Below are 25822 nucleotides of genomic sequence, written 5' to 3' on the forward strand. Positions count from 1 at the left end.
TTAGAAAAATTACTTATTTTTGTAGAAAGAAAAGAAATCTATGACAAAATTGCTAGAATGGGTTGGCTACAAGCTTGGAACATATTTTTGGGTCAAAAGCCTGGAACATATTATATATAGGGATGAGTAAGTGGTACTATTTGACCTGATGTACTACTAAAAGCTAAGTTTTGTTTTTAGAGGTTGTTTGCTGCCATATTATGAGGAACAGCTCTTCAACTTTGGCTGGAGAAAATTGCAGAATTGGGAAGGAGCAATGCTTGTTGGAATGTTTGGGAAGCTTGCCTCCTGTAGTTTCATGTTTTAAACATTGATAAGCCTTTTATCACTGTACATGGTCACTTCTGGCAATTGGACCCTAAGGTTAGAAGCATGAAGAAATATGAGCAGTTCTGTGTGGTATATTCTTAACTACAATTCCAAATGAGGATTGAGATGACTTCAGATATCTATAGTCTGTAAATGATATCCCAGAAATTGGGGAGTGTAACAGTGATTCTCGAAACTGTGTTGCATGGAATCCTAAGAAGCTACTCTTAGTGCTTCCTGGAGATGAGGGTTGGGGGGTAGAAAAAGTTTCAGTCCCTCTGATTTTACTCCAGTTAGTAGACTATACTTTTATATTTTTCAAATGTGGAGATTCTGTGAAAACTTTCATTTCAGAAAAACTTGAGCCTTTCCTGGGATTAATCTGAGAATTATTCTTTCAGAGTTAGCCAAAATAAGTGTTTGAACTAATTCTTAATTAATGGAATTATTATGGAACCCTGTAGCTCTTATATATTACCCAATATTGGTTGATGTAAAAGAAGACAAGAAATAGCTAGAAGGTAGATAAATATCTATGCTTTGAATTTATAGATTAAAAGAAATTACTAAATCATTCTGTAAATTCAAGATAATTCTTGAATTCTAGTGGATTAATTTTGATTCTCACCTTAACAAGAAAATAAAGATAAGAGTACACTTCTTTCCTTGTTGGCTTTTACCAGTTTAAATGTGTACATCAAACTATTTTTGGGCCACCAGTTGGTCATTTTCTTTCTTTCTTTTTTTTAAAATATAATTTATTGTCAAATTGGATTCCATACAACACTCAGTGCGCATCCTAACGAGTGCCCTCCTCTGTTCCCATCATCCACTTCCTCTCCCCAACCCCCATCAACCCCCATTTTGTTCCCTGTATTTAAGAGTCTCTTATGGTTTGCCTCCCTTTCTGTAATTTTTTCCCCTTCCCCTCCCCCACGGTCTTCTATTAAGTTTCTCAAGATCCACATATGAGTGAAAACATATGGTATCTGTCTTTCTCTGACTGACTTATTTCACTTAGCATAATACCCTCCAGTTCCATCTATGTTGCTACAAAAGGCCACATTTCATTCTATCTCATTGCCGGTAGTATTCCATTGTATATATAAACCATATCTTCTTTATCCATTCATCAGTTGATGGACATTTAGGCTCTTTCTATAATTTGGCTATTGTTGAAAGTGCTGCTATAAACATTGGGGTACAAGTGCCCCTATGCATCAGCACTCCTGTATCCCTTGGGTAAATTCCTAGCAGTGCTATTGCTGGGTCATAGGGTAGGTCTATTTTTAATTTTTTGAGGAACCTCCACACTGTTTTCTCGAGTGGCTGCACCAGTTTGCATTCCCACCAACAGTGCAAGAGGGTTCCCGTTTCTCCACATCCTCGCCAGCATCTGTAGTCTCCTGATTTGTTCATTTTAGCCACTCTGACCGGTGTGAGGTGGTATCTCAGTGTGCCTTTGATTTGTATTTCCCTGATGGTGAGTGACCTTGAGCATAGTTTCATATGTCTGTTGGCCATCTGGATGTCTTCTTTGGAAAAGTGTCTAATTCATGTCTTCTGTCCATTTTTTCACCGGATTATTTGTTTCTTGGGTGTGGAGTTTGGTGAGTTCTTTATATATTTTGGATACTAGCCCTTTGTCCGATATGTCATTTGCAAATATCTTTTCCCATTCTGTCAGTTGCCTTCTAGTTTTGTTCATTGTTTCCTTTGCAGTGCAGAAGTTTTTTATCTTGGTGAGGTCTCAGTAGTTCATTTTTGCTTTTAATTCCCTTGTCTTTGGAGATGTGTTGAGTAAGAAATTGCTGTGGCTGAGGTCAAAGAGGTTGTTGCCTGCTTTCTCCTCCATAGCTCGTCATTTTCTAATTACTCATATAAAAAAGCTATATTGACTATGAGCAACCTGAAGTATTTTGGCCTGCTTGAAACACCTAATTGTGTTTGGGAATGACAATACTAATTCCAGAGAAGATATCACATGACTGACATAATCTAGCATTTTGCTCCTGTTTAAATGAGACAGGTATGAAAAAAATTTTTAAGTAGGTTCCATGTGGAGCCCAACGTGCGACTTGAACTCACAACCCTGAGATCAAGACCTGAGCTGAGATCAAGAGTTGGACACTTAACTGACTGCGCCACCCAGGAGCCTTATGTAGTGTAGGACCATGCTGCTTTATGTGCCAATTCATGATGAAGTAAAAAGCTTGTAAGAGAATGTAAATCAATTCGCTACATCCCTCATTGAGAAAGTCTCAATGTGGAAAAAAATGTCAGCTAAACTAGATAGTGTGCTTATTGATTGCAACGGACTGAATGTTTGTATCCCCCCTCCCCAATTCATATAATGAAATCCTAACCCCTAAGGTGATAGCAGTAGGAAGTGAGTCTTCAGGAAGTACTCAGATCATGAGGACAGAGCTCTCATGAATGGGATTTGTGGTCCTAAAAAAGAGGCCTAAGGAAGCTCCTTTGCCCCTCTAGCCATGTGAGGTCACAGCAGAAAGACAGTTGTCTAGAAGTGGGATCCCACCAAATCTCCCACATCTTGATCTCAGACTTCCAGTCTCCAGAACTGTGAGAAATAAACTTCTGTTGTTTATAGGTTACCCTAGTCTATGGTATTTCATTATAGTGACCTGAACTGACTGAGACAGTGATATAGTTGATTTACCTTCTGACACAAACTCCTTATCTCATCGCATAGTGATAACAAAACACTTCATAGATGGGAAGCTGGTCTTCAGACTGCACTTTGAATAACACTAATATAGGAAATACTATAGAAACTACCTCTGTCCCTCAAGTTTTCCTTAGGTTTATATATTGCTACTTTGAGCAATGACCTTATTAACAATATTAAGGAATGAAGAGTTTCTTCTCCATAAATTATGTGAAGGTAGATGCTACAGAAAAAAAATATAAATCAGGTCACAATGGTAGAGGTGATGTGTAATTGGAGAAACGGGCCTGGTGTGAGTCAGAGCCCACTTAGGTCACATGTACCTGCTGCCATAGGAGAGAATATGATAGTATGAAGAGGTTAAAGTGCCAGACGTTACACAACGTGTATGTGTGAAAGTTCTAGAGATTCAGAATTTAGTTAGGGCACTATTTAAAGGGAAGCGGTATGGCATGACGGTTATATGTGTGAGTGTGGTGGTATACTGCCCAGGTTGAAAAACCAGTGACTGTACTTCCCAGTTGCGCAAATTCCGGTAATCACTGTAACCTCACCATGCCTCATATTCTTTATAAGATAGGAGAGATGATAATCGTACCTACCTAATAGGGTTGTTGTGAGGATTAAATAAAATATTCATGTAGAATAAATAATAAATATTATTAAATAAAATAATGTTTATATATTACATATTATATTACATGTAATATATATTATAAAATATTATATGTTTTATATTAAAATATTCATCTAGAATAAACTAAGTATATATCATGCTTACTACATGTTAGCTATTGGTATTCTTTTGTATCAAACTAAAGTACATTTTGTAGTACTTGATTAAACACTAAAATGAATCATAATATTCTAAGTATTATTGAATAAGCAAGAGGACAGTGCACTCTATGGAGGGTATCATACCAAGATTTAAAGTTTATACCTTGCAATGATATACATTTATTAAAGTTGATAAAATTCTGTACCTAGCTTTGGTAAGCTGAAACCTGGAGAGAAGTAAACTAATGTATTCCAGACTCAAAAAATCCTGAACATTTCCAGAAACAAATATAGATTATTCCTTTGAAGTTTTCTATTTGATCATAACTGGAGTCACCTAGGAAAAATTCATAGGACACTCATCCAAATCCACTCCTGCATGCTTTCCTAAAGGTTGCAATTTCAGGAAACTGGTCTGTTTATTTGTAATAACAATTTCCTCTGCATCAGAAGAGACTCTTGCCTTAGATGCTAGTAAAGCAACACTCACTGGTAGAGTATATTATAGAGCATATAATGTCATTTAAGTCAAGAGCTTACACCATGGAAAATATAAACCCCATGGCATCAGAGCAGTGCTTGGTAACCCTGGAAGGATACTCATTCAAGGGCTGAGCTTGAAATGAATAATTGCTGAACCACTAAAGAAGAAAATACCAAAAACATTAACTAACTTTTGCTTGGTTCCATTGGGAGGAGTCTAATTGGAACCAGCCTTAGGCAGGTATGACAGGTGCACTAAGATCCTGACTACCACACCTATTCCCACAAAGAGAAAAAAGTGGTGTCCTCTTCCCACCATTCGGGCACTCCCATGACTAGGTCTGGTGATAAAGGGCTAATGCTTACAGGGATCAGTTCTTGGGGGGAGCACTTGGAAACCAGGGTATCAGGGACATTCATAATGACTTGGATCCAAGCTCTAGCCATGTCCTAATGCTGCGTGGGAGGGAGGCTGCTGTAGTTTGGAGGAGTGTCATCACATATCGACATCTCTCCTTAGTTACTACCTTTTACTGTGACCTACCATGTGACCTCCAGTTATTACCTCCATACATTCCTCCCATTAAATATTTTACCCTGCTTCCTCTATTAGCTTTTTACTATAGTCTTCTGTGTTTTTTTTATATATATATTTTTTCAACGTTTATTTATTTTTGGGACAGAGAGAGACAGAGCATGTACGGGGGAGGGGCAGAGAGAGAGGGAGACACAGAATCGGAAACAGGCTCCAGGCTCTGAGCCATCAGCCCAGAGCCCGACGCGGGGCTTGAACTCACGGACCACGAGATCGTGACCTGGCTGAAGTCGGACGCTTAACCGACTGCACCACCCAGGCGCCCCTAGTCTTCTGTGTTTTTAAAAGGTTCCACTTTGGAAGAGTGTGCTCAGGGAGATTTGCTCTCTCACTTTATTACACCCTGCCTACATGTCCCCTCTTCAAGGACTTCCCTGGGTACTCCCCTTGAATATCACTCCCCCACCTCCTCACTGACTCACACTTTTCCTAGTTTCTGTTTCTTCTTAAAACTTTATCAGTACCCTATGTTATTTCTGGTCTATCCATACAACTTAAGTCAGCTCCTCAAAAGTACCGATTGTACAAAACAAAGATCTATGATTTCAAGATCAAATGCTTTTAAATCTTCTCTGAATTCTGATTCTTCCTCAGATGTGTTTCTTCTGTGAGCTGTATTTCTTCCTCAAATTTACTTGTAGGACTATTCCTCTACTGCATCCTTATAGCAGATGTCTTGCTATAAATGGGATCAGAGGGGCCTTGGCAGGACACTCCTTGGGTTTCTGTGTCAAGCTCTAGATCTGCTCCTAGTGTTTAAGGTGTCTGCACCATTGCTAAAGAGCTGTTAGATCCCCAGTTACATAATATTTAGAGGCACATGTCTTCTAAATCCAGTTCTACAGCTACTGACAGTAAAGGGTGGGCAAGAGTTGGCCTGGGAGCTGGCTGCTTGCCTCAACTAAAATTGTCCAAATGGCTCTTTACGATGAGTCATGGAGAATCTATGGACAGGGTGTTCACATGTCATTACTAAGGTTACTGAAGCACCCTGCCCTCTGAGCATATTTTCAGCAGGGCTGGTTCCATAAAGAAACCGATGAGGCAGCTACTTTGTTTAATCTGAAGGCCTTCAAAAGGCCAGTTTGAATACAAATTTGATTCATATTTACTTGATCTGAAATTCCTGCCATAGTCACCTTCTGGAGATACACATCTCCTAAATAAATAAATGAATACTTTTTCCCCTTCCAAATGCTAGAGTTACAAATTAGCTAGCTGACACATTAGCAGGGGTTAGTCACCTGATCAATATTTCATCACATCTCTCTTTAATCAGGGGAGCTCAGGTATCTGACATGTGGATGAAGAGAGATGGTTTATTATGAGAATTAAATAAGACCTTGTATGCAGAGCATGTGGCACTTAGAAGGTGCTGAAAAAATAGTAGTTTTTATAATAGAGGAAAAAACAGCTAGAGTAAATGATTGTTAGGTGTCTACAGCCAGCTGAAAACCTCCTTCTGACATTGTTCTTCAAATTCTATGTAATTGTTATAAGAACCAGAGAAACATTCCTGCCACATACATGCTCCTGCAGTCCCAGGAACTCTTAAAAAGAAGCCTCAGGTAGTTCTCCTTATCATTTCTGAATCTAAAACTACTCATACTGAGATATCAATGATTAATATCACATTGGACTTTGAGATTGAGGAGAGAACACGTAAATACCAGGAACCTTTCAGGAGGTGGTTGTGCAGCAGTGAAAACAAGGCTGATGATTTTCTCTCACTTCAGCCTAAGCCATTCTTCCTTCCCTTTTGACTTAGCCTCAGGTCTTCACTCACCAAAGGCCCTGCCCAGTGACTCCGTAAACTCTGGATTTCCTGAATGCTAACATTTCCTCAGATGCTTGCCAACTGAAGACTCCAATTTACTTCTTTTTTAATATTAATTTATTTTGAGAGAGAGAAAGAGAGAGAGAGCGCATGTGCACACAAGTGTGCAAGTGGGGGAGGGGCAGAGAGAGAGGAAAGAGAGGAGCCCAAGCAGGCTTTGACTCGGGGTTCAATCCCACAAACCCTGAGATCATGACCTGAGCCAAAACCAAGAGTCAGACACTTTACCTACTGAGCCACCCAGGCGCTGTTCCAATTTACTTCTTATTTCAGATGACTTTTGAATTTCCTCAATACCATTATCATTTCTTCCCATGCAATTTTCTTAAGACCCAGGTAGAATGAGTAAAGCAAATACTTGAACAACTTTCAGATGATTTGTGGGTTATCAAAGGGGGGTTGATTTTCCTTTTGGCTTTTGGAGACTTGGGGCAACAATAGTCATCCATAGGTTGTAACCTTTCTGGAACTGTGATGTACATGCCCAGTTGACCCCCCTTATGTAGACTTTGTGACCAAAAGGGTTAACAAACACATGCTTTTCCATAAGACTGACTAGAAAAGGAAAAATAGTTCTATATAGGACACTGAATAGGTCTCACTTTCTATGAGAGACAAGATTCAGCTTCTCTGGAAAATCACCAAAGCAAACTTCCTTGATCAAACTTATTGATGCCATAAGCTCTTTGGAGTTCTAGCCAGGACACAAAAGCCTAGGTTTCTTTTACGTCAAACTCTTGCCCCTGAGCAAGTCAGCCTTTGAAACTTGGTTTCCTCCTTTGTAAAATGAGTGTAATATCTACATTAGCTATTTTACCAATTATTATAAAAATCGACTAAGATAATACATGACCTTTTATTCAAGAAACATATGGAACAAGGTGTGTCAGGTAATCTCCTGGGCATTAAGGGTGTAATGATGAATAAAGCACAGTCCCTTTCCACAGATAGGAAGTCAGACAATAAATAATGGCTGCTTATGGGGTGTCTGGGTGGCTCAGTCGGTCAGGTAGATACTACTTTGGCTCAGGTCATGATCTCGTGGTTTGTAGGTTTGAGCCCCGCATCAGGCTCTGTGCTGACAGCTCAGAACTTGGAGCCTGCTTCAGATTCTTTGTCTTCCTCTTGCTCTGCCCCTCCCCTGCTCACTTTCTCTCTCTCTGTCTCTCTCAAAAATAAATAAACATTAAAAAATCATGGCTGCTTATCATAATAAATACATAATTAGAGATACAACAGAAACCCATTTACCCGTTAGATTCATACTGATAAAAGATTGGTTATATATAAAAGTGATTTTAAGTAAAATGTCATATAAGTGATACATATATAACTTTAACTCAGCCCATATAAATATACATTTATGATCAGTCTTTTAATATTTTGTGTAATTCCTTTGAGTATGGCTCAACTGATTGAAGTCTGACTTACCTTTCTTCCATAAACCATAACCTGTACGACATGCTGTGTAACTCCTAGTAATTACAGTTTTCTTAGTGTAGAATGAGATCTCCAAAACTCTTGGAAAACAGATAAACATACAAAGCGCTTATAGAATCCTGTCATTTTTTAATGATTTTTCCCCTTTTCTTTTATTATTGCCTAACCCACATCTAACTCAATAGAAGTTTTTCTTAGAGGCTTGCCCACCAGATGACTTGGTTTTCATTTCATTCATATTTTACTGGCGCATATAATATATAAATATAGTATTAAATACAAGTGGCATAAAGGAGTATGGTAATAAATCAACTGCTTCTTGGTAGCATACACCTCCTAGCAGAGGCAGAAGGATGCAAGCATACTGGACAGAGATTACTCATTAGGATCTTTGATTAGACAGTGGACAACTGTCCACATGCTTTCAGAGGGAATGGAGAGGATGTCGGTGAATTCAGCATGCTGCTGCAAGTTCGTCAAGTATGGTTAAGAGATTCTCACAATGCGTACACAGTGCTTTGAGAGCACAGTGGAGGTACTGAATATTTCTGCTTGGGTCTGGTGAGAGATAGACGCCACAGAGAACATGTCATTTGCATAGAGATCTTAAAGGAGCTCAAGTTACAGAAAACAAGCAGCTGAGGGGTTGGAGAAGGGCAGGAGGACTTTCACAGCACAGAAACAGTATGTGGAAACGAGAGGCATAAATACATTTCAGAAAATACATTTCAGAAAATACATTTCAGCCACCCTTTCCTAATGCCCACTTGGGAAATGTAGCCAAAGAATAGGATACCTGAGGAGTGAGCAGATAAGTGTGCTTTTAATCACTATGTTCAATTTTTCAACGACTGACTATTCACACTGGATCATCTAACCTCTCTGAACATTCAGCTCGTTTCTGTGTCATCTTGGTAAAAATTTCCAAACAAATTCATCTACCAAAGCTCCTTTGATGGGAAAGGAGGGATATCAATAAAAACAGTAAAGACATATACCTAGGATGCAAGGAGACCCACTGATGGGCTGAGAAGGTCAAGGACCCACTTGTCCCTAGGCAAAGTGCACCTGTAAGCTTCTGCCAGTCATCCTGCTGAGAAAGTATGGTTGCATAAAAGGTGTCCTATAACATTTTGGAATGTTAGAAGGCTGACCTTTACCCACCAATCCTTCCTTTAGGGATCATTCATTACCTAAGTAAAATCTGGCTCCTTTTCCAATACAGGCTCATACCACTTATCCATAGGCCATGTTTCCTGAACTGTATCCCTTGGCCCTAAGTCCAATGTCATTACTCATTTCTTTTGCCCACCCATGGCATATTTCTCGAACCTCTATTAGAACAGTTATTTCATTATGTCTTAAATCAGGGCCTATTTGGTACACATCTGTGTCTGTCAAGGGATTGTGAACTTACCCTGGATTTTTACTTTCAAGACTTTATTTCCCTCAACCGCTTCTTCCACAGTTAATCAGAAGTTTCACAGTAGGTACTTATTTGCTCAGCTGCAGAGAGGAAGCTGCGAAAATCTTGTAGTCTGGAGGGAAAAACCAGTTGCATTGATGAAACATGCTCCTAGAAATGATGGAAAGAAGAAAGAATTTGGAGGATTTCTAGTATTCAGATACAAGGAGATTGCAGGTCCGGGAAATAAACACTCAGAGAAAGATCAGAGGAACTGGGATGGTTTAGCATGGAAACAAAAGGATATAGGAAAATTAAAAAAAACAGGCTTTAGTTATTTACATCAAGTGATTAAGCAAAAGAAGGTTCCCAGCTGGGTTTTAGTTCTACTGAGGATGCAACTAAGGAGAGCACAATATAGTTTGCCTAATTATTTTTCACGTATTTTTCAACATCAGGGTCTTTTCTTTGTCCACCATGTTTCTGTGTAACTTTATAGAAACAAAGGGAGCAATGATACTTTAAAGGCCATTAAGATTTTTATTAAGCTGGTAGGTGAGAATACAGAGTGGCCAGTGTCTGGGCCATTGTCCATGTGTCTGAAATTCATTTAAACATTAGTTGGTGTTGACTGTTGCCTTACAAGGGTCTCCTAGAGTGCTCTTCTCTTGCCTGTTACATGTGCAGGGCCCCCTCCCAAATGTGTGCTCTTTATGTAATTGTGTCTAATGACCATGGTTAGACTAGGCCTGGGGTGGTGGTACTCTCTCCTGATGACACTTTATGGCAGTGCTGGTCTAGATGAGGAAAAGAGAAATCCAAGAATGTATTGCCCAATTATCTGGGATATGACAAAAGAAGCCTCAGAACTTTTTCCACCTGTCAGAATGAGAAGACTGGCCAATCTTTTAGAGATTTAAGAGACTGGGGAAGAAAGAATGGTCACCATCTATTAGCTGTTCAGTCAGCCTGTACTGGTATGCATTGAATTAGATGGTACTTAAAAAATCACTTACGCTGTAATGTGAAAGTTATTCTTCACAGGAGCATTGATTCTGTCTTAAGGAGCAAGAACTGTTAACAAACACAGTTTTGCTATTAAAATGGGAGCAGGGAGGATAGATTTATTTGTGTGGTTGTGTGTTTGCATGTATGTGATTTTCGTATTTACTTGTTTGTCAGAAGACAAAACCTCATAACTGCAAAAGAGATAGACCCCAGAGTTAGCTGAGTGCAGAGAGAAAGAAATCATTTCCATAAATACTTTTCCCTACCCTGGGGCAGATCTGCACCTCCTCATTGAGGAGCTGTAGTGGGAGGATGAGGAGGGAGAGGATTATTTCCTTCCCTTCCTCAGTAGCTTGGCCTCACTTTTCTTTTGAATAAGTGACTCTGTGGTGGTGCCAGCATTCATTGCTTTCCACAACCTGAGTTGTGCAGAGAACCACAGCTATTTTCAGTAGAATCAGATCCCAGCTCAGTGGCATTCTGCCCTTTCACTTTTTTCCCAGAACCGAAGAAATACAACATGGCCTGACGCTAGACATTAAGAGCAAATGCACTCCTCCACCCTTCCTGTTCCTCCCAGAAGCATATTAAAGATAACAACAGAGACAACATATTATTTCTCCCCTCACTTAAGACTCACAGAAGCATACCATTTACCAACTGAATGATTTCCAGATCATTTTGGCTTCTCAGATGGCGTTTAAAGTCAACAGTTCTGGTAGTTATTCCCTTTAATGGAAGTAGCCCTATATTTTTAGATCTCAACAACAATCAGAAAACAAATCAAAACAAAACAAAAACCCTCTCAAACACCCCGGGAATGATTAACTTAAAACAAACGAAAATTAGCAGAGTCCTTCTTGATTCAATTTACGTATTCAATTTGGTGAATAGTATTCATGAGTGTTTTAAGGTTCACTTTAATGCATATTTTATCAATTTTGACTACATCACAAATTTCTCTTTTGGCCATTTAAAAATAGTAAAACTGAAACTGTCCTGCCAATATTTAAAGGGATATTAGTTCTCTCCTCACATATTCTGTCTAGTCTTGTGAGAGTGGCCCATTGTGCCCAAGGACAACGGTTTCTTTGCAATGCTGAATCTTAGACACTAAAGACAGCCTCTCTTCAATGGGGTTACTACAGGGGAAAAAGGAAAATTTCAGTGCATCATAGAAGGGACAATCTAATCCTCTTTGCTAGTACATCTGCTCTGGCAGTTTTGCTCTGCAAATCAAAAGACATCCCATTAATTAAAGTTCCTTTCCCTTTCATTTTTATTCAGTTTGTGAAATGTGACCAGTATTCACACACAAAAAAAAAAAGTTTCAGGCCACTTTAGTCACAAATATCCACCCGAAGGGTGAGCACTTTGATTTGTTGTCTGGTTTCCGCTTACTGTTCTTCTTCTTCTTCTTCTTTTTTTTTTTTTTTTTTTAAGAAGGAGCCCTTCTCCTTTGGCAGAGTGCAATACATTCAGAGAGCTTTACAAAACAAAGCTTTCAGCTCTGAGTCAGCAACAAACTCATCTTTGTTCGTGTGGCTCTATTAAGGAAAGAAGGCCAATTTTATGCAGGTTTCTATGGCTGGCTTCACAAAGGCATCTCTCTGTGTGCAAGCTCTCTGGCAGGAACAGCCGACTCTGAGATCATCGTTTTCAGTAATGACCAGCTGCAATGATCGGAGAAAGAAAATCATAAACTGGTTTATATAGTGATTTTATTAAGGAGCCTGAAATATAGATTCATTCACTGGTAGGCACTTAAGAAAGGAAGCTCATTGGATGTGTTTAAATGTATGGCCCAAGGCCTCCCCATTTTCCTTTATCACCAAACATGCTTTGATTGGCTATTCACTTCATTTGTCTTGAAGAGGAAGTGAAGCTTATTTGCATTTCCCTGGGTTTCCCAGGAAATTCCCAGGAATTCTTGTCCTTCATTCCATGGTATTTTCCTGTGTTTGGGATCACATTAAATTATAATCTCACACTGTGTCTCCAGGTACTGAACATTTGTTTAACAATAGAGCTAGGACATGTTAACGTTTCCAGTTTGCCCACAGAGAGATGGCTTCAGACTCCTAGAACATATGGCAAACATTTAGAATAAACAAAATAGTCTTGTACTCCTAGTGCAAGCATTAAAACAAAAACAGAAACAAAAACATCAACATAACACTATTTGTCAGAAAGTTTAACAAGATGAAGTTTGGAGATACAGAACTGCATGAAGCAATTTGTGTTAGAGCTACTTCCTTAACAGTGTTCCATGATAGGTACATACATGTTTTGACTTAAATGAGAATTTCCAGCTTGCATAAATTTGGGTGGGAAATGCTGGTCTTGACAAAATGAAACTTCTTTTAACTGCATGACTTCTCAGAATCTTAATATGCTAATGTTCATTGCCATTTTTAAAAGAAAGATTCCTTCTTCTCCCCCTACCCCCATGGGAACATCTGCTTGGACGAGTACCCCAAAGATCTCACTTCTGGGGAAATGCTGCCCAAAACAGATGGGGTGATTGACAACTAAAGGCTTCAAAAGCTTAGGATCCTGGATAAAGTTTGCAAGAGAAGCTTCAGACATTTGTGTTAATATGGATATATTAAATATTTATAGTCAGATGTTACCTGAAACTAGCTATTCAGAAATCAATTACGGTGTGAAATAGGAGAGCACTGTACCTTTTTTTGCCCCAAATCCTGGCGTTCTTTTTACAGGTAAAGCTTTAGGAGATTTCTATTGGTTTACAGATACACTGGTTGTATGATTCTCATTTCCGAGGCTTTATGACATCGAAAAAGAACTGTGATGGACTGCAAATGAGAAGCTGGAGCTAAGTGCATGGAAACCTAGCAGGTACCATGCTTCTCCTTCTTAATCCATGGCTACCAATTAAAGATGCCAGAAAGCATGTTTTTGCCATATTTATGTGTGAGTTAAGTATCTTTGTTGTTGTTGTTGTTTAAAGAGAACTGCTAGCAAAGACTTTTGTTCATTCATCCTTTTAATTAATTCAAGCAAGAAACATTTATCTACTGCCTGCTTTGTACCAGGTACATTGTAAATAAGACAGGCGTGTTCCCTGCTTTCTTGGAACTTCCTGGCTAGAGGGGAGAAAGGAGAAAGGCCATGTTTTATCATTTCTAATCATGCTGTGGCTTGTTCATTTTCCCAAAGGGATTTCTGTGCATTTAGAACTGAATAGGTGGGCAAAAATTACTAATATTTTGAAAAATGAATGCATTGGAACCCGAAGCTTGCCTGATCCTGGGGGTCATTCTCATAGGCACTAGGTGTATACTTTGTTGTTGCGAACATCTTGTGTAAATTATGACTATACTTTGGGGCAGAAATTGGTAATGGTTAAGGATGGGTCTTTTGAATTATCTGCCAGAACTTCTGAGCAACTGTTCCTGTTTTTTCGTCACTGATGAGTCACAGTTCAGGGGAGATACAATCAGTGTGCCAATTGATGTAAAAAAAAATATGCGTGATTTCTACCTTGGAATCCCTGATACAAGTCTAAACTTATCTCACATTGGAAAATAAATCCTCAAGGCACATACCTCTGTACTTGATATACTGCAACCCATAAAGGATCTCTCTGCACTCTTGAAGCAAGTTGGGGCCTGGTTTAAGGGTGTTTTTCTTATAAAAGAAGGAAAGATAATGGCTGAACTCTGGAATAAGACAGTGATAGGGAAGCTGTGATAAAATGGCTCCAAGATATAATATTTGCAAAAGTTTTAATCTACAGTGGTTGAATGTAGCCACCTCATAGGGAACTTAGATAACCCAATTAAGCAGTGTAAACTTTAAAAAGTCAAGGAAATGACTTGGTATTAATTCAGAACACAATTTAGAAAAATGTAACCTAGGCTTCTAGCTCCTAACTATATGTGTGTTAATGTGTGCTTCTTCATACTTTTCTATTGTTTTAATAAATAAAGCAGTTATTTGTGTATTTTCTACTGTGGTTTTCGGTGTTTGTCTCTGCTCTGTTTCTGTGCATTTGTCTCTTTTTTTGAATCCAGATTGATCTAAGTCAATTTAAGTTCATTTATTTAATTAAGAAATATTTATGAAATGCCTGCTAGTGAGTAAGCACTAAGAATAAATGTTAAAAAAGGAAAGGGTGTGTGTGTGTGTGTGTGTGTGTGTGTGTGTGTATCTGAGAAACACTACTTGAAAAACCAGAGGCAGCTTCATATTATCTCTAATAGGTTATCAAAGGGGATGGAAAGAAATTTGATATTCCTTTATGTCAAACTGCCATATATATATACTTTAGATTTTAAAGTTCTGTGCCAAATAGGGGCGCCTGGGTGGCTCAGTTGGTTAAGCATTGACTTTGGCTCAGGTCATGATCTCGCAGCCCATAAGATCAAGCCCCACATCGGGCTCTATGCTGACAACTCAAAGCCTGGAGCCTGCTTTGGATCCTTTGTCTCCCTCTTTCTCTGCCCCTCCCCTGCTCATGCTTTGTCTCTGTCTCTCAAAATAAATAAACATTAAATAAAATTTAGAAAATAAAAATAAAGTCCTGTGCCAAATATCTAAATCATTTCCATTGTTTGTATGCATATTCTGAATATTATGAGTAATGGAAATATCATAAATATTGTAAATAGTATCATAAATGTAAATAACATCATGACTTCAGATTTTAAATATATTATTATATTTCAAAGTTTGATCTCATGTAAAATGTATCTTCTATTAAATTTATAACATAGGAATTAAAAAATGAATATGAAAGACAACAGCCTCTTATTGTGTTTCCTGTTTCTGTTTTATATACAGGTATATATTATGAAATATATTTATATGATATATAAAATATGTATTTTATATGATATATCAAAGACTATTTCTTCTCTTTAGCTTTTATGGCTTAATTCCACTCACATACTATTTATTAAGTGATGACCCGTACTTAAGACTCTAGTGCATGCAAATGGCTTCTCCCCCTCACTTACAAATCTGTGTAAATCTCTGAGAAACTTTACACTGTCAGTTGTTTGAGAGATTAAAAAAAATGTTTAATGTTTGTTTTTGAGAGGCAGAGTATGAGTGGGGGAGGGGCAGAGAGAGAGAGGGAGACACAGAATCTGAAGTGGGCTCCATGCTCCAAGCTGTCAGCGCAGAGCCCGACGTGGGGCTCGAACTCACAGACCACGAGATCATGACCTGAGCTGAAGTTGGACACTTTGAAGTTGGACAAGTGCAGAGACAGATGCGGGGCTTAAATCTACAAAGTGCTAGATCATGACCTGAGCTGAAGTCAGATGCTTAACCAACTGAGCCACGCAGGTATTCCTAGTTCACCTTTTAATTGCTGAAAGAGGAACACTTTATTTTTTATTAAAAAAATTTTTAAGTTTTTTAAAAGTTTGTTCATTTATTATTTCAGAGAGAGAGAGAGAGAGAGAGAGAGAGAACGCAAATGGGGGAGGGACAGAGAGAGAGGAAGACACAGAATCTGAATCAGCCTTCAAGCTCTGAGCTGTCAGCACAGAGCCCAACATAGGCCTGAACTCACAAACCGTGAGAGTGAGGCCTGACCTCACAAACCCGAGCTGAAGTCAGAGGCTTAACCAGCTGAGCCACCCAAGTGCTCCAAGATGAAACACTTTTAAAAAGTTAAAGCTTGTGGCATCTTCCTTCTGCTTAGCTAAAATTCTCATCTTGAGCAAACTGGAGATTAATTCATTCACTTGTATTTTCTGTATGTGGGGGGTACGTGTGTGTGTGTGTGTGTGTGTGTGTGTGTGTGTGTGTGTGATGGAGAGCCTAGTACTTGTCAAGAAGTGTATTAGCAGCTAGGTTTATGGCAGTAAATAAAACAGATAAACTACCTGGCTTTGTGGAGCTTAATTCTAGTGGAGGGAAGACCTTTTATTTAATAAGAGGCCAGGCAGTGTTCAAAAAATGCTATGAAGAGAATTAAAGTAGTGTACAGAAATAGAGGACAATGGAGAACAGATTTCTAATATGGTGAAGGAGGATGGCCTCTCTAAGGAGGCCATATTTGAGGAGAGATTTAAGTAAAGTCTGGGACCAAGTCTGCTTTTGGTTTTCTGGGGAAGAGCATTCTAGACACAAGCACCTGTAAATGCAAAGCCTCCCAGGCAGAGGCAGGCCAGTTGTGGTTGAGTAACGGAAAGGCAGCCCACAGAAGCAGGGTGAAGGAGGTAGAGGGTAGTAGGAGATGCACTAACTGTGAGGCAGCTCACACTTAACAAATGTGAGAACCAGGGAAGAAGCCAATGGAGGCCCATGTATGACATGTCTGAATATTTAAAAGCTATAAATCAAGCTAACATACTGTTAAATAAAACATGTTCTATCTTATTTTTTTAATGTTTGTAACACCCAGGAGTCCAAGTTTAAATACAACATTCTTGGATTCATTATTCCAGGTCAATGAATAAGGAACTGACCCTGGTCCTCGGTCTTCCCCCTTCTCTTTCCATTTTCAGCTCTGTTCTATATTATGTGATATTATACATACACATGGATATCCAGATCATTGCTTCCAAGATCCACTCTCACTCCTGCAAACAACTGCCTCTGAGTTACCTCTTGGGTCTGTGTCTTGGATCAATATACAGAATAGATTGCAGACTGGGAAGCAGGCTTGCAGACCCCTGGGCAGGGAATTCTGGACCCCTGGGAAACCAGGGCATATTCTGTAAGTGGTCTGTAGACTCCAGTTGTGCACATTCCACTGACTTGTAGACTCCCTACCTGGTGGCAGGTGGGTGGCTGCAATTGGTAGTGTATCCGGAGGGAAACCAACACTGGGCCCTCTGAAGCACATACTCCAGACTGTGTTCTAAGGATGGTACCAGTAGGCTTTGTTGGTCTTGGCAAGGATTTGGCTTTTAATGTTAACAGAGATAAGAAAACATTGAAGTGTTTCGCTTTTCATTTTCAGTCTCACTCTGACTGCTGTGTGGAGAGCAGCCTGGAGTGGGTCAAGAATGGAAGGAGGGAGCTCAGTGAAGACACTGTTGTAGAGTTTTCAACAAGAGATGGTATCTCTACGGGTTCCTATGAGCAACCAATAGTTAGTGATAAACAAAATGCCCTCCCACTCTTCAATACTCTTGGAGACTATAGAAAGCAGATTCTTTTGTTGGGGGAGAATAAAAGTGATAAATGAAAGCTTTTATACCCACACAGTTTACCATTACTTTAGCGTGTCTTTTATTCAGCTGTCTTCACTAACATAATTTTATTATTCCACTATTCTTATCAACATGACTTTATTATTTCAGGAAACTCTTGCCCAAGAAATATAAATTGCAAATAGCTTTATTGTTTGCTCCAGGAGCTACCTAAAAAAAAAAATTAAGCAAGTATCAGATTGGTCAACTTTTATATAGATAGCATCAAACCATTCTTACTTGTAAGACTCTTTGCACACTTTTTAAAAAATTTATTTTTATTTTTGAGATTTTGTGTGAGTGGGGGTTGGGGCAGAGGGGGAAGGGAGAGAGAGAGAGAGAAAGAAAGAGAGTGAGAGAGAGAATCTTAAGCAGTCTCTACGCTTGGTATGGAGCCCAATGCAGGGCTTGATTCCATGACCCTGGGATCATGACCTGAGCCAAAATCAGGAGTCAGATGCTCAACCAACTGAGCCACTCAGATGCCTCTTCAAGACTCTTTGAAACCATCCTCTAGAAAACCTCATCTTACCATGTTCACCAATTCTAATCATGATCCTTATGCAATATCAGTAAAGTTCCCTGTGTTGAAAGACTGTCTTAAATCAATCTCAAAATCTCATGTATTTCCCAACTTTGTAGTTCCCCCTTGGAAAGGCTATGAAAACGCTGATAAAATAGTGTTCTCCTTTATCTTTATTTATTCCATGAGGAATAAATTCAGCTTTGTCTCATCAAGAGTTTAGGAGCACCAGGGTGGCTCAGTTGGTTAAGTGTCTGACTCTGGATTTTGGCTCAGGTCATGATCTCATGGTTGTGAGATTGAGCCCTGTGTCAGGCTGTGCAGAGTGTAGAGTCTGCTTAAGATTCTCTCTCTCTTTGTCTCTCTTTATCCCTCTGCCCCTCTCCCCTACTTGTGTGCTCTAAATAAATAAGTAAATAAATAAACATAAAAAAGGGGTTGTTTTGGTGATGTTTATAGCAAGCCACTCTTTGACAATCTTGGAAGCCCACTGAGATCTGATAAAGACATCAAACTTCTACAACCCAAGACTCTCAATCTGGAAATAGAGCAATCTTCTGAGACCTCTTGAGTTTTCAACTCAGGGATATTGCATTGGGTCCAACTTCCTATTTCAATCTTTTTCTTTTCTTTCTTTTTTTCTTTTCCTTAGCTCCCCAGATATTGACTTGATTTTGTCTTCTAGGAATAAACAAAATGCCCTCCTACTCTTCATAAGCCTTTTAAGGAACTCTCTGATGAAATAATTAGACTTGTAAACCTCCTAACTTTCTAGAAATCTGCCTTATTATTGCAACCTTGTGATATATAAGAAATACATGTTTTGTTATTTCTTACGTATATTTGGTCATTTCTCATATATATTTGGTCTTCGCCCACAGTTCCTGGCTCACAGCAAACCAAATTCTTGGAATTTCCTGAGAGATAGGAGCAATGGGAACAACATTTGTTATATTTGGTCTCTTGTCCTTAGTTCCTGAAAATACTTCAGAGCCATAAAGGTGAAATGAGTGTCTTGTTATTCATAACAAGCACTTTTCACCACTGGTTTATGCTAATGAGGTGACTTTCTAAAGCACCTATAGATGGGGTCTGATTGCCAAAGGGATCAACAATGAATAGGTGTATGATTGACCTACATATAGAACCAAACCAAATTGACAGAAGCCTCCATTAGTTTATCTACTGTGGTTAGTGCCCTTAGACATCATAGGTAGGCTTTTGCCATTGCGTTTATAGGGACTATAGTAAGCTATTAATTCTGATGATTTTGATGAAGTTGAATCAGAATAACAGGCCAACTGTGGCCCCTCACCCCTTTCTAGAAATCAGGGGTAGGACTTAAAGTTGCAACCTTCTATTCATGGTTGAGGTATAATTGACATACATATAGATGGACATACTCAATGTATACAATTTGATGAATTTGGAGATAAGTATAAAACAGTAAAACATCACCATAATCTATGCCATAAACATATCAGTCTCCTCCAAAAGTTTCTTCCTGCTTTTTTTTCTTGTGATAAGAATACTACATTAGATCTATCTTCTTAGAGAATTTTTAAGAATATGTTAGCTATAGGCATGATGCTATAGAGTAAATCTCTAGGACTTCTTCATTTCACAGAACTGAAACTTAGTACCTTTGACCAATATCCCCTCTACCCTACCCTTGGTAACTAGCACTCTATGAGTTTGACTATTTTAGGTTCCTAGTATAAGTGGGATCCTGTATACTAGTGTCAGAACTGAACTGAATTGTAGAATATCCAGCTGATACTAAAAAATTTCTTGGTGTAGGGAAAAAACCCCACACTTCAGAATTGGTGATCAGAATCAAAGTCCTTGTCTTAGTCAGTTTAAGCTCCTATAACAAAAATAACATAGACTGGGTGGCTCAAACAATAGAAATGTGTTTCTCACATATTTGGGAGCTAGAAAGTATGAGATTAGTTACGGTGCCAGCATGGACACTTCTGTTGAGGGCTCTCTTCCTGCTTGCACACTGCTGCTTCTGGTTGTATCCTCACATGGTGGAAAGCAGAGAGCTTTTCCCAACACCATTCATTGAAGAGACTATTCTTTCCCAATTGTGTATTCTTGGCACTGTTGTTGAAGATCAGTTGATTGTGTATGCATGAGTTTATTTCTGAGCTTTCTGTTTTACTGCATTCGCCCAGCAGATTTTTGGTATGTTCTGGTCATTGCTTTTTTCTTAGGATTTTTGAAGCATTTTCTGCCTGGAGAGCCAGAAACAGTATCAAAAATATTACTTAATTTTGTGTTCCCAAACTAGGAATTTCTAACCTATGTTTCTAATGACAAGAGTACCCATTTTACTGTGACTGTTAAAAAGCTTTGCAAAATCCTGCCACTCAGAAACTTTACTGCTCATATTGCCCCCAGTCTCTAGAAAAGGAAGAAAGAATAAACAGAACTGGAGAACTCAGACTGGCAAAATTCTCAGAGACTCTCAAACTTCTGAGGCTGAAGATATTGCCATTGAGATCATCTCCCTTTGGGATTCATTGACTCTCCCGTTTCAATTGATAATGGTTGATTTATAGAAACATCACTTGCAATTATGGACTCCATTTACTAAAAACGGACATAGTCCAATATTGCAGGAGATTCTAGGAATGCATGCAGTATTTTTTTCAAGAGGTTTGAGCAGCCTTTCTTATAGTCCTTCTAAACAACCTTTGAAGGATCTAAAACCTGAGACCAGGTCTTCTAGAAAGAGCCCATTAAGTACTGTTCACAACTAGAACAGCAATAAAATTCCAAGCAGCTGTTCCTTGGATTCATGTCTCTCAAATAAAGAGGCACAGACTATCTTTGAATCACTAGAAGGTGGTTCTTAGAGATCTCAAGATGAGGATTCTCTGAATATCTCAAGAGTCAGACCATCTTCAGAAGGAGATAAGTGTTACACAGACAGCTTTCACCCAGGATTCACAAAATAATACTGTAGATTATAATTCTTTAATAGGCATTATTTTGTTGTTTATTTTTCTGGACATTTTATTTCCTTTGTTGCTTATGTAAGGCTATCTTTAACTAAGTTATTGTAAGAACTCCATTCCTGATTTCAGTGTTATGCCATCTCAGTCACTCCATTGTATGAATCCCATGAATGGCTACAATTTGTTAATAAATGTATGCATATGACTAAACATCAGAAAACATACTTCCATTTGGAGCCACCCAGCTTCCTTTGGTACCAGTTCCTTATAATACATCTCTTCGTTTCCAGGGTAACTGTACTTGACTGTCAGCTAACATTGTATGTAGAAAACCCCACAACAGACCAGACAGAGAGAAATCTGAAACCCCATATCACATTGCACTTAGAAAAGAAAGTTCCTGTCTTCACTGAAACAGCGTTCAGTGATTTTTTGTTGGGCCTCAGTTTTGAAATTGAGCTTGCACAAAAATAGAACTGAGAAGAGGACTAGAGTAGAGATGGTATTCACTGGAAGACGAACTAACTTTCAAAGGAAAGACACACTATTTTTCTTTGGCCTTAGGTCTACCTAAGGATCTCATCTCAGTCCTGCAAACTCGTTGCCTGGTACTGGGCCATGCTTGACGAGTAGTTCCAGATTTTACAACACTGAAATCTGTTGGGGTAGATTATCTAAAAACAGATCATTTAATGGCTCCTAATGACTGGTATTGGATTTGTGTACAAATGACTACTCATTTCTAACTGCCAAATGGGAAGAGACTTGTTATATGTTGGTAATCTGATTCCTTTCTTTAGGATAGTCTCTACATCACTTAGGGACCATTTTGGCCCTCAGTTTTCCCTTTTAGGAAAATTTCACCCTGTGCCTTAAAATAGGCCTGGAGAGTAGGAAGAATCCAATATGCCATTGTTTACAAACTAGCTAAAGAACTAGAGAATGCCACCAAAGGAAGTGACACTTGAGACCTTCATTAAATTGGGCAGATGCTGGTCCAGAAGAGAGCCTCTTTAGATATAACATTGGCCTCTTGAGAGGGAATATGTGATGTTTTAGGGGAGGTGTGTTGTGCTTAGATTCTTACAGGCCTCTTTGGTATCTTTAATGTCGTGAAAGAGTTTTGGGAAGGAACAAACCATAGGATTGTCAGTTTAGCTAAGAAACTTCTATCTGGCATGTGGGTTTTTTGCTTTAGGGATGAGATCTATTTTCTGTCTAATTTGGGCACCTTGTCTTCTGGCTGACAAGTGAAATATAAACTCTAATCATAATTATACCTTTAACAACTGCCTGGTTGTAACGTTCAGATGTGTGATCACCAGACATTTGAATATTGCTGAACAGCCGCCGTGCCATCAAATGATCCAACAGGTGATCTTCCAACAAAAAGAATAGGAAAACCTTATCCTTGTGGAGGTTGAAACAACCATCTCTGGAAACATGATACAATATCCTGGCAACTCAAATATTGATGAGAATTTGGACTGAACACATCCCCAGATGTTAAGGAGCCCTCTTGGGGCACCTGGTGGCTCAGTCGGCTAAGCATCTCTTGTTTTGGCTCAGGTCATCATCTCATGGTTCGTGAGTTCAAGCCCTGCACTGGGCGTGCTGACAGCGTGGTGCCTCCTTGGGATTCTCTCTCTCCCTCTCTCTCTGTCCCTCCTCTGCTTGTTCTCTGTCTATCCCCCCCCCTTTCTCTCTCTGTCTTTTAAAATAAATAAATAAACTTTAAAAAATGAACCTTCTCATAGGCCAGGTTGGAAGAATGACCACACGGTGGGACAGTGATACTGAAAGCATCTACATGCATATAGCTTATGGTCTACATAAACATGACTTTGTTTCGCTGTCTTAATTGACTTTATTGTTCTTCATCAATATGAATTTACTATTCCAGGAAGCTCTTGTGTAGAAAAATAAAAGATACAAATATCTTTATAGATTGTTCCAGGGACTTTTTGAAAAGAACACAAAACAAAAAAAAACCCATTTAAATAAGCACTAAACTGTTCAAATGCTTAACAGATAGCATCAAACAACTGTGAACTTCCCTAAACTCTTCAAAACTCATGCTTCAAAATTCTCACCTTGTGTGTCCACCAGTAGTAAATTATAATGATCCATACCAATCCTAAAGACCCTGAATTGAATATCCACCTTAAACCTGGCTCCTGATCCTCGCAAATACCCTGATTTTTCTGTCCCCTTTCTGAGATACTACTAAAACTCTCTCGACAGTGTGCTCTCCCTAACTCTGGTAGGAATACATTCAACTTTATGGTATCCATGAGAGATGATATAGATATAGATATAGATATAGATATAGATATAGATATAAATTTACTCTTTTTATTTTTAGCCATACTAGTAAGCTCAGTGTTACCCCCTTTTTATTTTAATTTGTACTTCTCTGATGACTGTTGAAGTTGAGACCTTTTCCTTTAAAAAAATTTTTTTTTAATGTGCATTTATTTTTGAGAGAGAAACAGAGTGAAAGTGGGGGAGGGGCAGAGAGAGAGGGAGACACAGAATCTGAAGAAGGATCCAGGCTCCAAGCAAGTGTTCAGCACAGAGCCCGACATGGGGCTCGAACCCACAAACTGAGATCATGACCTGAGCCGAAGTCGGACATTTAACCGACTGAGCCACCCAGGTGCCCTGAGACCTTTTAACATGCTTAAGAAAATCTGTATCAATACAAACTAAAGGAGAAAAAAACAAAAACAATCTATAACAAAAAAATGATAAAGTAAGATGAATAATGATATGGAATTAAAGTCAAAGAAAGAATAGCAGCAAGTGAATGCTGTAATTGACTAAAAGCTGTACTGGTGATACACTGATAAAAATTTTCTTACGTTTATTTATTTTTTGGGAGACATAGAGAGAGCACAAGTTGGGGAGGGGCAGAGAGAGAAGGAGACACAGAGTCTGAAGCAGACTCCAGGCTCCGAAGTGTCAGCACAGAGCCCGACATGGGTTTCGAACTCACAAACCATGAGATCATGACCTGAGGTGAAGTCGGACACTTAACCAACCGAGCCACCCAGGTGCCCCTGATGATACACTGATAATAGTGTAAAATTTTACGAATCTTAACTCTATGAAGCAATCTGCCCAGTGGGACTTTACAACATTATCAAGCAGAACACAGCAGCCAGGCTTCTGAACAGAATGCTGCATCAAAGCCTTAAGAAAAATTTTCTAACAAAGTAATTTTGGTTTATGAATGGAAAATATTAATAAACTTTATAGCTCACTTAATAAGTTTCTAAATAATGAAGAGAGCCTTCATATCAGTCCTCAGGTCATACTCTGAAGGTCACTGATCTAAGGCTTGGTTCCAAAAGGAAAACCACTGGGATATAAGGGAAGATTTATTAATGTGCTTTCCATATCTATATTAATAAAGTTGAATCTCAAAATACTCACCTTGGAAAAATGTCCTAGGTTATCTGATAGCAATATATGTTTAGAAGGTATTAGCTATTCATATCCTATATGTGCTAATAGAAATGACACAGTTTTATATTTAGGGGACTTATTTAAAAACTGGTACAAAGAAAATAGCAATAACAAGCACATTATCAGTTATGTATAAATTTCTGTTAACAGATACTGAGAAGGGACTGATCCACTCAGAAACATACCAGAATGTACCTGCCAAAATGAGCATTATTCTCTTGGGAGGTTATTTTTTCTAGCAAATTTGGCTGCTGATTTTGATTAGCAATATATTTATATAGGAGAAAATTTTCTTCTACCCATTAAACAGTTTCCATAACACTGCTGCAGACTCTACAGCTTGGCCTCTAACAAAGGCAGCTTAGTATTATTTTGAATTTACTTTAGAATTGCTAACATTGAGGCAAACCAATTTTTTCCTTAAGTGGAAAAGCAGCTCAACAACGTTTAAATGAACCATAACAAAAATGACCAGTAGCTTCTTAATGAGCTTCAATAGAGTTGTCTAAAGTGAACTGCCAAAGACATTTTTTTTCCCAGAAACTAGAAATAGACCTGTAGGGGCCAAACTCCCAGTCCAAGGCTCTGCCCCAGCTAGTGTTCCTAAGAGCCTGATCTGAAATATCAAAGCAAAATTTATTATCGTTATCCTTATGAGATAATCCCCATAGCAGCCTAGCATTACTATTGTAGCTCACTAAGGGCTCAAGATCTCCCAGTGCATAGTGTGCTTAAATATGCTATTTATAACCAGAAAATATACTTTCAGTATAAGCCATTTTGTAAATCTGTAGATGCAAGAAAAGGGCAATATAGATTTGTGTGTGTGTGTGAAACTGGGCTATTTTATAAACTGCACCATAGATCTCTAGAGTATGTAGGGAAATTTCGCTTTATTTTGTTTCATTATGTGAAATATATTTTGGAAATGTTTCTCTTTGGCTTCAGCAAATGTCCTGGCTTAGCCGCTGAGTTACAGGTGCCCCAGGAAACTGGAAGACCTGTCTAAGAACTTAGTACCCTTAGCTTGCCTAGTCCTGAGGGTATGTGGCCCTGAATGTCATGCTGATGGTGGACATGGAGAAACTCAAGAGAATAAACAAGGCAAACAAAGAGTTGAAATGTTTGGATGTTTGTCTGG

At 38.7% G+C, this 25822-nt stretch overlaps 1 long non-coding RNA gene across 1 annotated transcript in view; it reads left to right on the plus strand.

Moving 5' to 3' along the window:
• Positions 1-25822, plus strand: part of LOC113604129 (uncharacterized) — a 205185-nt gene that overhangs the window by 49020 nt on the left and 130343 nt on the right. The gene's annotated exons all lie outside the window — the stretch shown is intronic.

This window comes from Acinonyx jubatus, chromosome A2, assembly GCF_027475565.1.
Source record: "Acinonyx jubatus isolate Ajub_Pintada_27869175 chromosome A2, VMU_Ajub_asm_v1.0, whole genome shotgun sequence".
Lineage (NCBI taxonomy): Eukaryota > Metazoa > Chordata > Mammalia > Carnivora > Felidae > Acinonyx > Acinonyx jubatus.